A 12,412-nucleotide genomic window follows, 5' to 3' on the forward strand; every position below is an offset into this window, starting at 1 on the left:
AGCTGCACTCATCCAGGCAAGTGGAGAGTATTTCATCACACTCCTGCCTTGTGCCTTGCAGATGGTGGACAGGCTTTGGGGAGGCAGGAGGTGAGTTACTCGATTATTCCATGAACATGGATTAAAGTTGTTGTCAGGGCCATACAAATAATTCCTGAGGCCATGGACTCTCAGTGGAAACATTGCTCCAAAATCCACTGTGATTTATTGAAATGCAAACATGGTGAAAAATGAGTGAAGAAATTATCCTGTAGATGTTTACATATGCACTGATGATGATCACAATGTACCACCCTTAAATAAAACTGCTTCAATTGGTCACACACAATTTTTTAAATGTTTGCCTTAGTAAAAGTCCTTGACAAATATGCAACAACTACAAGCGCACAGAGTGTGGAGTGGAGTTTACACAAGTTTGTGTCGGTTTTACTCGCGTGATCCAACTGAAATTGACCATATCAAATTTAAATGTAAGTTACATCAGCCCTAAATGGAACTTTTGTGATCTTTAACTCTGGTTTATGAAACATCACCCAGGAAGCTGGTACCAACCACAGAAATGACCACGGCCCCAGATGGGAATAATGAGAGTGGTGAGTTTCTGCCGATTGCACCTGTTTGAGGCGGCTCTTCAAATTACACTCAGGGTTTTTGGGCGTTCAGGCACCAACAGTCAGTCATGTTCATGGCTCCAGTCTACATGCTGTGGTCAGCAATTATTTCAGCAAACTACAGGCCCACAGATAATAGTTTATTTCAGTTGTGTCACATTAACAGGAGAAATAGTTAAAAATGCGCAGTAATATTGTATGGAGTTTCTGTTTTCATTTATGATAAGAGTTTTAAATTGTGCATATTCTCTGTAACCCTGTCACCTTTATAATGAGGAGGAGAGATAGGAAAGATGGAGAGAATTGAGGAAGTGGTGATTATGAGCCAAGTCCACCCCTTCCTTCTGGGGCTGATGCCACCATTTCATGCACCACACACTGAGGAGGTGTTGTTTACTGATGTCCATGTCTCTCTGAGGCAGCTCACAGAGAGAAGTTAAGGGGATGTTGGCTACATCTGGGGGTGGATCGCAGTATTCCCCAGAGAGAGAGAGAATGGTCACAATCATCCAGTGTTCTGCACGCTGAACAATATCACTCTCAAACAAGGTCTAGACTGGGACAGTCCAGGAGAGGAACCGGATGAGGTGAATGTTGAGCCCAGAAATTGGAGCTGAAGCTCAGAATCACAGAATTGATACACCGCAGAAGGAGGCCATTCGACCCATCGTGTCTGCACCGGCTCTCTGAGCATTTTAACTTAGTGCCAATCTCCTTTTTTCCTAGAAACACTGCACATTATTTAAATAGAAACAATCATCTAATGCCCACAGGAGGCGACCCCTGGACAGGGCAGGGCATTCAGATATCAACTCATAGGCAAATACTCACACAATGAACCCACCTCATGCCCCATTTTGGTCCCCATGTGAAATCAACTCTGTACCGACTCTGCGCTTGGACAAGGAGAAAGTGGAGGTGTCAGAAACAGGAATTAAATACTCAGCTTCTCTCCAGACTCCCCACTCAGCCACTATGCCCAGACCAGCTCTTTACCCTGCTGCCCCCTGTGCTGTGTGCGAGGCACTGTGTTCAGTGAGTCTCCCTGCTGCCGTCCGTGGTGTATGCCAGTCACTGTGTTCAGTGAGTTTCCCTGCTGCCCCCTGTGCTGTGTACCAGGCACTGTGCTCAGTGAGTCTCCCTGCTGCCCCCTGTGCTGTGTACCAGGCACTGTGCTCAGTGAGACTCCCTGCTGACCCCTGTGCTGTGTACCAGGCACTGTGCTCAGTGAGTCTCCCTGCTGCCCTCTGTGATGTGTGACAGGCACTGTGATCACTCAGTCTCCCTGCTGCCCCTGTGCTATGTACCAGGCACTGTGCTCAGTGAGTCTCCCTGCTGCCCCTGTGCTGTGTACCAGGCACTGTGCTCAGTGAGTCTCCTTGCTTTGTGGCTGAGGAACAGAGATCCGATGGGCTCTGGGACTGGGGCTCACTGTCTCCCACTGCCATCTGTTTCTGGAGAGAGGAGCTTCTGCCGTGACTTGAGGAATGAGACCCTGAGGGGCTCCGTGCAGCTGGTGAGGGCTCTGGCAGGGGTTGGGAAAAGGACATGGGGGTCAGGCAAGGGGTGTGGCATCAGGCATGGGGAGAGAGGCCGCCAAAGAGATCTGGTGAGGGGTGAGCAATGAGGCAAAAGGTCTGGCAAGAAGGGAGGGATGATTCACAAGTCACTCCCCCAGTCGCAGAGTCACTCTCCGAGTATTGGGTCAATCTGTGTCCAGTGCCCCTCCCTCCTGTGCTCCCTCTCTTCTGTGTCCCTGTGCATGTGCTGATCCCACCATCGCTGCCTTGGATGCTGTGGGTCTTACTCTTCCAATTTGCTTGTATCTCAGGTAGCAATCCAGAGATTATTACCTTCATGGTTCTGCTTTTTTAGTCCCAAGCTACTCATGCTCCCCCAGCAGAACTTCTTCGCTGGTCCTATCTATGTCATTGGTACCCACCTCAACCATGACAAATGGATCCTTCTCCTCTCATTCCAAGTTTCTCTCCAGCCTGAGGAGATGTCCTTAACCTTAATCTTCCAGCTTCTGTTCCTCACAAAATTCAACTGAGATTAAGCCTCCCGCACCTTCCAGGTGATCAATGATGATGTTAGTGTTTTACTCTGCTTATAGTACAGGTCTGTCTAACTGTCATTTATTTTGGTTAACTTCTCTCACTGAGCTGCAAACCACATGAGGTCCTAACTGCAACTAAAACATATCCCAGCAAACACCCAGATAAATCGAAACCAGAGAGCCTTCCTAAGCTCAACCCATCTCCATAACAACAAAGCCTGCTCTGGGCTATCCTCAAACTGACCTTTAAATTAATTCTCCCTTATTTACAATTTCTTCTTTAATAAAGTGAATGGTTTTACAGCCTTTTAGGGCTCACTGAATACTTTTAAACTAATTTAGCTCTAACCCTCAAAATAAAACAACCTCTCTGGCCTGTCATCACTGCAAGGAGTGCAGACATCACCTCTCCAGCTCTCCAGCTAAGTAAGCCCACCTGCTGTTTTACAGCTCTCTCTATCCTGACCTTTTTAACCACAACCTAAAAGTTATATTCCTAAAATTAAAAATTATATTCCAAAACACATGAACCAAGAACTAAGTATTCACAACATTCATCACCTGAAGAAAGTGAAAATGTGTCACCAAGTGATGTGTTTTCATTTATACTGTGTAAAATATTACACTTTACAATAATGTTATATATCTTAACAATTATCTGACCACATGCAATACACACAATAATCATCCTCCCACTGTCCAGTCAACTTCACAAGTTCATCAGCTCTCTGCTCAATTCCATGTCCAGTTTAAGATGTAAAATATTACTTTTTGTGTTTTTTCTTAAAGTTTTCTTCTTACAATATTTATAGTCCAAAGTTCCATCTCCAAAAGAAGATTCTTCATTCTTATTCAATTGAATTTTCAAACTCAGTCTTTTAAACAGTCTCTGCTGATTTCAGCTTTTGAACCTCATTGGTCTCCATGTCTGTAGCTTTCTCTTCTTTAAACCCTACAAATAATGCCTCAGTTAAGTCCATAGTTAAAATTGTCTCCTTCTTCTTTGGCTGTAGGCACATCCTCATTTCTAAATTCATTTTCCAGACTCAAACATTTTAAATTCTCTTTTTGAGATAACTGTTTCAAAATGGCTTCTTTTTGTGCCAACAACTCATTCCTTCTCTCATCAAAATCCTTTTCGGCTGTTCCAAGAATGCGATTTACAATTTCTTCTTTGATCTGATGAAGTGCGTGTGTGCAAAGTGGTTCAGCTTCTTGCAGTTAGAGCACAGCTTTCCCCACACTAAGCTCACAATTGAAGGCTCACTTCCCTGTGTGGATCCTCTGATGGAACAGGAGATCCGATAACCTCAAAGTACTTGTCACACACCTCACATGGGAAAGGTTTCTCCCCTGTGTGAATGTGTTGGTGTGTACAGAAAGACGATGAGCCTGGGAATGATTTTTCACTCACCTCGCACGTGTATGGTTTTTCCGCAGTGTGAACTCGCCAATGTTTCAGCAGGGCTGATGATCCTGCAAAGCTCTTGTCACACACCTCACACTTGAATGGCTTCTCCCCAGTGTGAAGGCATTGGTGTGCACAGAAGGACGAGGAACGCGAGAACGACTTGTCGCACGCTTTGCACGTGAACGGTTTCTCCCCAGTATGAATTCGTTGGTGCCTGCGGAGATGCGATGATTCTGAGAATGATCTCTCACACACCTCACACTTGAATGGCTTCTCCCCAGTATGAATGCGTCGATGTTTTACCAATGTCGATGACTGTGTGAAAGCTCGGTTGCACACCTCACACTTGAAGGGTTTCTCCCCTGTGTGAATCCTCTGGTGCCTCAGGAGGTGATAGGTTTGGGAGAAAGCCATCTCACAAAATTCACACTTGAAGGGTTTCTCCCCCGTGTGAATCCTTTGGTGTATCAGGAGGGTTGAAGATGTCGCAAAAGCTTTATTGCAAAACTCACAATTGAAGTGTTTCTCTCCTGTGTGGATGGTCTGATGTAGCTGGAGGCTCCTTAAGTTTGTGAAGACTTTGTCACAAACCTCACACTTGACTGTTTCTGCTCCTGTGTGAATGAGCTGATGTGCATGGAGGTTCCTTAACAGCGAGAATGATTTGTCACACACCTTGCAGGTGAAAGGTTTCTCCCCTGTGTGAATGCGTTCGTGTTCACGAAGGTGTGAGGACTGCCTGAATGATTTGTTGCACACCTCGCATCTGAATGGTTTCTCCCCTGTGTGAATGCGTTGATGTGCACAGAGGGACGATGGCTGCGAGAATGTTTTGTCACACACCTCACACGTGAATGGTTTCTCTCCTGTGTGAATACGCAGATGCACACGGAGGGTCCAGGACTGTGTGAATGATTTGCCGCACACTTTGCATGTGAACTGATTCTGACCCTTCTGAGTGCATTTGTGTACACGGAGGTTTGATGACTGTGAGAATGATTTGTCGCACACCTCACACGTGAACGGTTTCTCCCCAGTGTGAATGCGTTGATGTTGCACAAGCCTTGATGACTTTGTGAAGGCTCGATCACACACCTCACACTTGAATACTTTCTCTTCCATGGAGCTGCTCTTGTGTTAACAAGAGATGCAACTTGCATATTCGGAGATCTTATCAGCTTATGGAGCCCTCTTTACACTTGAACAGCCTCTCACCTATAGGAATGAGTCAGTGGTTCATGAGGCTCGATGAATGATTGAAGCTCTCCCCACACTTGGAGCCACTCACACTTCTTCCCAGCCTCACCCTGACTGATCACCCACAGCCAAACCTTTGGAAAGGTTGTTTCTGATGGAAGGCTCCACACCACTGACCAGTTTCAGATCTGATGATATGTCAAAGCTCCCCTGACCCGACTGATTTCCAGATGATGGTTTCACTGTCCAACCTTCTCTGTGTTGAGCAATGCTGTGAAGGGACTGGCTGTCTTCCCACAGTTGTGCAGTTGTTCCTTGAGTGATGGTCAGGATCTATCTGTGGTGTCTATCCTCTCTGTATTCTCTGGTGTAGTACGGTGCAATCCTTCTGTAAAACAGGAAAAGGAAACATAATTTCCTGCAGCTTCCTCTCCTCCTTTGCTGAAGGGGCTGACTCCTCAGTTAGAGACTGTTCCACAGTGAGTGTCAGTCTGCTATTCCCCTGTGTGGGGGAATCAGATACAAGTCCTTTCTTTTTCCTCACTTGACTGTCACACATCCTCTGTTTCCAGCAGGGATACTGGATAATGACCATGAGCAGACAACGTGGCTACTTTCTTTCCTCCACCCAGACCCCCATCTTCCCAGGCACTGTGAGGGCAATGGAAAAGACAGTCGGGCGGAGTGTAAAATGAGCTATTAATTCACTACGAGCTCGAGTTGTGCTGGCGAAAAGCAGTTTTACCCTGAGAGTATGTGTTTAATATAAAAAACACTCAGGAGAAATGTTAATTTGTCCTTTTTGAAAATTCTGCACCTTCTTCCAAAATTATTTGAAGAAAACACTGGACAGGAAGTGCTGGAAGTTAAGGAAAATATTGCTTCAGTGTAGCTGATTGAAGGGTTCTGGTTTATCCTGGGAAATTAGATACACTGCACTCGCTCAGACTGCACATCCCAAATTCAGCTATCAGTCACAGCACTGGGCAAAACTATCAAATCCAAGCCCAGGCTTTTGGGAAAGGCCGAGGCCTTCAGGTAAAATCTTTAAAGACATTTCAATAAATGTGTCTCCAGGTACGGCAGCCGAATTGCTTTGGTGCTGGATTAACAATCCAGAGATTGAGAGTTCAAATCCAACCACAGAAAGTTACATACATAGAATTATAGTGCAGAAACAGGCCATTCGGCCCAATTGGTCCATGCTGGTGTTTATGCTTCGCAGAAGCCTCCTCTCACCCCTCTTCATCTCACCCTATCAGCATATCCTTCTGTTCCTCTCTCCTTCATGTGCTTATCTAGTTTCCCCTTAAAGGAATCTAGGCTAAGGGGAGGTGCTGTTGGAGTCATACTGTTGCTAGACTTGTAATCCAGAGGCCCAGGGTAACGTTCTGGGGATCCAGGTGCGCAGATGGTGGAATTTGACTTCACTAAAAGTCTGATGACCATGAAACCATTGCTAATTGTTGTAAAAACCCATCTGGTTCACTAATGTCCTTTACGGAAGGAAATGTGCCATCCTTACCTGGTCTGGCCAACATGTGATTCCAGATCCACAGTAATGTGGTTGACTCTTAAAATGCCCTCTGAACAAGGGCAATTAGGGATGGACAATAAATGCTGGCCTAGCCAGTGATGCCCATATCCCATAAGCAAATGAAAAAAAATATAACCTCAGCTACTCTATACTGTGCTCTGAATTTGTGAAATAAAATTTAAAAAAACATGAAAACTTTCAGATTGTCAGAAAAACCCAAACGTTGTCCTTCAGGGAAGGGAACCTGCTATAACTGCCTGGTCTGGTCTACATGCGACTCCAGTCCCACACAACATGGTTGACTCTGAACTACCCTCTGAAATGGCCCAGCCAACAATGATAAACAATCACTATAAAGTCCAATAATAAGAGGAAAATCAGATAGATCTGGACAATCCTGGAATTGTGTCAAAATAAGATTAAAGTGATCTCAGCCCAGTGAAATCTATAAAGTCTCTCTTACCAAGGTCTGAGGACAAGTACCCAAGTGAGGAGAGCTGCCCCACAGACTGGTCAAGTAGCAGTGATACTCACTGAATCGTATCAATCTGGAAACATCCCAGACTCCCCGTCACCATCCCTGGGTATGTCCCATCCCACTGGCAGGTGGGGAAGTCTCAATATTGACTCCATGGAGTCTCATGGCTTCAGGTCAAACAAGTTCAAGGAAAACTACCTCTCCCCTCCCAACTGATGAATGAGTATTTCACCATGTTAATCATCACCAGGGAAGTAGACTAAGTTCAGATCCCAAAACTGGGCATCCATGAGGTGCAGTGAGCCATCAGCAGCAGCAGGATTGTATTCCACCACAATCTCACAGCCCAGCACAGCCCTCATTCCATGATTATCATCAAACCAGTAGATAGACATGTCAGGAGCACCATTGGCTCCCTCTCTGTCGTTTGCCTCTCTGCCCACTGCCTCCTCTCTATCTGGACTGAGATCGAGAACTACCCTCAACCCCACCCCCCAGCCCGACCATGTGGGGAGGGGGACTGCAGCCTGAAGGTGCATCCTTCAGTGCTCCTTGACACACTGAGTTTGAACTAGTGTGCAGCCATTCCTATCCTGCTCTGCTGCCAATTAAAGGTTATAACCCTACCTCCCTTTACAGTGAGTCTGCCCCCTCACTGGGAGACTGCTTCAGTTGGCTAGTGAACCATGAGGGAATCAACCTGCTCCCACTGAACGCCTGGTCAAGTTCTGACTGTTTACATGACAACAGTACACAACGACAACTTGCATTTATATAGTACCTTTAGAATATTTCCAGTATCCCCAGGTGCTTTGCAAGAGTGTTAACAAAGTTTGGGAGCTTGCTGTGCACACATTGGCTGCCATGTTGCCTGCAATACAACAGTGGCCACACTTCAAAAATACTTCATTGACTGTAAAGAGCTTTGGGACATCTGGTGGTTGTGAAAGGCTCTAAATAAATGCAAGTCTTTCTTTTTTTCTCTTTTCTGAGGAGGTTACAGAGATAGTGGGGGGTGGAAGGTCTTGGAGGGGTTTGAAAAGATAGGAAACATCCAGATCCCAACACAGACAGAACTGACCATTCACAGTGCAGAGGATAATAACCAGCACCCCGTTCTGGTCACCACACTATAGGAAGGATGTGATTGCATTGAAGAACGTGCAGAGCAGATTTACCAGGATGTTGCCTGGGCTAGAACGTTTCAGCTATAGAGAGAGACAGGATAGGGTAGGATTATTTTCCTTAGAGCAGAGAAGGCTGAGGGGGGACCTGATAGAGGTACACAAAATTACGAGGGGCATAGATAAGAAGAAACTTTTCCCCTTAGCGGTGGTGTCAATAACCAGGGGGCATTGATTTAAGGTAAGGGGCAGGACGTTTAGAGGGGATTTGAGGAAAAGTTTTTTCACCCAGAGGGTGGTTGGAATGTGGAACACACTGCCTGAGGGGGTGGTAGAGGCAGAAACCCTCACACATTTAAGTATTTAGATGAGCACTTGAAATGCCATTGCATACAGGGCTATGGACCAAATGCTGGAAAATGGGTTTAGAATAGTTTGGTGCTTGATGGCCGGCACAGACCAGCACAAAGGACCTGTTTCTGTACTGAATAACTCTGTGAGTCTATGACACACACACACAGAACTCAACAATAGGAAATCAGTGAGAATCCTCAGACACTCTGCACCTCCCAGATAATTACACCTCACCTTCTCATATTCAGTAATGAGCCATCAACAAAAGTCAGCCTGTAAATCAGAAGGGAAATGCTTCCAATAAACACACTCAATATCCAACACACAGCTCCAGGCAAACAGTTCAGCACAAAGCACCGAGTAAACAGCTCTCTCAGCTGGATGTTCTCACACAGCAGAAGGGGCATTTCCACAGCTGATTCCCCACAGGATAGTCAGGCTGCCTGAAGATTAGTGTGGATATTATGTGATGTAATTATTATAAATTGTGTTCGTTCACTCACCATCCCCTGAGTTGGTTTTGAGTCCCTACAGGAAGTGAAGCAGCTGTGGAACAGGAAGAGGAGGGAATGGGCAGAGTGGGTGGGGCTCTCTGATTGACGTCTCTCACAGCCAATCCAAATATTTCTGGAGTAACCTGAGTTTCCTGAAGTTTGGGAAACTGACCGGTGTAACGGAGGCGACTTTGAGCAGCAGATCAGGAAGGGATTTAAACCCATAGCATCCAAGGCAGCGATGGTGGGATCAGTGAACTGAGGAAACTCTTTCGAGTTATCAACAGTCACAGATTGCAACTCTTTCGAGTACAATCACAGTTCTTGGTTTCCGGGAGTGGGACATGAACCCACAACCCTCTGATTCAAAGGCGAGGGTGCTATGAACTGAGCCACAGCTGAAAGTGAACTGAGGAGAGCGGTGAAAAGATTGACTCTGTGACTGGGGGAGTGACTGTGACTCAGAGATTGACTCTATGCCTGGGGGAGTGACTTGTCGGATGACTCTCACTCCTTGCCAGACCTCTTTGTTGGCCTCTCGCCTGCTATCACAATTTGTGCCTGATCCCTTGCTCTGCCCTTCACCCTTCACCTCTTTCCTGACCTCCCATTCCAGGATTTGGGAGGTGATAACACATTCAAGGACTTTGGAGAGGAAAGGGAGGTTGGAGATGGGACAGTAGTTTGCAACGATGGAGGTGTCAAAGGTTGCTCTTTGAGGAGCGGGCTGGTAACAGAAGATTTAAACGACAGAGGGACATCTGAAGAGAGAACCGTGAACAATACCAACTAACCCAAGTCACTCACGTACCCAGATCAGGATCAGTACTTACCTGTCTTACTCAGACGCACCTGTATTACTGACCTTAATGTCATTGGATCCCATGTTTTGGAGTAGGACCTGGGCAAATAGTTGGGGAGAGAGTCCTCCAGAGACAGCACATCTAGTGCTGAGAGGATGCATTGCAGATCAGTATCTCTGCGGAATATTCATGATTTTCAGACAGTCGATGGTGTTCTGGAGTGTGGCTCTATTTGAGTCAGTGGGATTTAGGATGTTTGGGTTTTTTGCTTGATGTGGGGATCCTCTATCAGTACCGAGTCTGTAGGTTGTTCCTCACTCCGGGAGTATATATATAAAGGCAAGTCTTTCTTTCTTTCTTCGGAAAATGTTAGATTTCCTGTCAACTGGGAATGATAAACCCATTGATGGAGAAAGTATATCTGTCCACAGTGACACTGGCCAATATATTGTGTACAGGACTCTTACTGTAGGCTCCTGATTGTTTCAGTGAATAGGAACACACCACACTGACAAATCAGGTAGCTTGTGTTAAGCTAAGAAAATAATTTATTCAGTTATAAATCTATACATAAGCAGAGAAACAGCAACACAATATTCAGCCTCCATCAAACTTTGAATCAACCAAAATAACAAAACATTTGAAAATGACTCAAGATCTTTCCCAGAACATGAAATGAAATTTGGAAGAGTGTAAGATGAACATATCACACCGTTATTACATGGAGGAGTAATGGGCTGAGGGAACTCAGGTCTGTAGAGACTGACCCCCACTCCCTCGTCATGTTCAAGATAGTAGTCCTCCCAGATTGGAGAGTACAAACATTACCCATGGTATTAGTCAAACACTCATCACCTGAAGAGGGTCTGTCTATAATCCACGTTATCAACTAAAGCAGGGTCCGATTCTACTCCATACCCACTCCTGAGAGCTGGCTCACTTTACTAACACACACACGCTCACATCAAGGGAAACTCTCTCAGAATACTACAGACAAAGTTTCTTTAAAATCCCTGTGTTTTAGTCTTGCTCCCAATTCTGATAGTCAGAAATGGCACCAAACTTTAGTGACATAGGATGAAGCTCTTTTCCATCATACAAACCCACCAATGGTTACAGAGATCCAGTGGTCATCGGGTCCATGGATCAATCAGTTTCCATTCCTGGAAGACACTCTTCCCCCAGGTGAGTTGGACAGCGCTTTCTAATTCCCAACGCTCTGTTCTTTGACCCTGCATTCACAACAATGCTTCTCTAACCATCAATCTGGTTTAACTACTCCCTCATATCCACCTTCTACACCCTTGTTCCCAAAATTACCTTTACTCCCTTCTTGGTCGATCTCCCTTCTTCTCAAGTCCAAGGGGTGAAGATTTGAGCATATCTGGGACACAACTGGTTTAGCCATCCATTGCCAGATCTGACTGGACCACATCAAGCACTAGTCGTCCTGCTTTCCTCTGCCAAAACTGCTCATTACTCCAGGACCATCCTGAAGAGAAAAGATAACCCACAAGTTCTCCTCCCCAAAACCAACTGTGTCCTTGTGGAAGTTATGTTCCAGCTGTACAGAGCTCTGTTTAGATCCTATCTGGAGAACTGTGTTCAGTTCTGGGCACCACACCTCAGGAAGGATATATGGGCCTTGGAGGGAGAGCAGCGTAGATTCACCAGAATGTTCCTGGGGCTAAAACGGTTAAATTATGAGGACAGGTTGTACAGACTGAGATAAAAGAAAAATACTGCAGATGCTGGAAATTTGAAATAAAAACAGAAAATGTTGGAAATGGCTCTGAAGAAGAATCATACAGACTCGAAACGTTAACTCTGTTTTTCTCTCCATAGAGACTGCCAGACCTGCCAGGTTTTTCCAGCATTTTCTGTTTGCACGGATTGAGCTTGAATTCCCTTAAATGTAGAAAATTAAGGGGTAATTTAGTTGGGGTGTTTAAGATGATTAAACGAGTTGATAGTTGAAGAGAAACTATTCCTCTGGTGGGAGAGTCCAGAACAAGGGGGCAGAGCATTAAAATTCAAGCTGGGCTGTTTGGGGGTGATGTCAGCAAACACTTCTTCACAAAAAGGGGACTGGAAATCTGGAACTTTCTCCCCACAAAAATCTGTTCAGGCTGTGGGGTCAATTGAAAATTTCAAAACTGAGATTGATAGGTTTATTGTTAGACAAGGGGATTAAGGGTTACAGAGCCAAGGCAGGTAGATAGAGTTAAGATACGGATCATCCATGATCTAACTGAATGGTGTAACAGGCTCAAGGGATTACTCCAATTCCTACGTTCCTTAAATTCCTCTCCATTGTTCCTCTTTATTACATCACTCAGACTGA

General features: G+C 45.4%; 3 protein-coding genes and 1 pseudogene across 7 annotated transcripts in view; 2 read left to right on the forward strand and 2 right to left on the reverse strand.

Moving 5' to 3' along the window:
• The window catches only part of LOC144695253 (uncharacterized), a 612,706-nt gene that overhangs the window by 426,452 nt on the left and 173,842 nt on the right, over positions 1-12,412 (forward strand). The gene's annotated exons all lie outside the window — the stretch shown is intronic.
• The window catches only part of LOC144695462 (uncharacterized), a 106,610-nt gene that overhangs the window by 46,152 nt on the left and 48,046 nt on the right, over positions 1-12,412 (forward strand). The gene's annotated exons all lie outside the window — the stretch shown is intronic.
• The window catches only part of LOC144695221 (uncharacterized), a 91,354-nt gene that overhangs the window by 38,999 nt on the left and 39,943 nt on the right, over positions 1-12,412 (reverse strand). The window lies entirely within an intron of this gene.
• LOC144695219 (uncharacterized) lies at positions 3,254-5,841 on the reverse strand (annotated as a pseudogene). The gene has a single exon (XR_013579905.1). The product of XR_013579905.1 is annotated as an uncharacterized LOC144695219 (transcript).

Source organism: Cetorhinus maximus, chromosome 21 (genome assembly GCF_964194155.1).
Source record: "Cetorhinus maximus chromosome 21, sCetMax3.hap1.1, whole genome shotgun sequence".
Classification (NCBI taxonomy): Eukaryota; Metazoa; Chordata; class Chondrichthyes; order Lamniformes; family Cetorhinidae; genus Cetorhinus; species Cetorhinus maximus.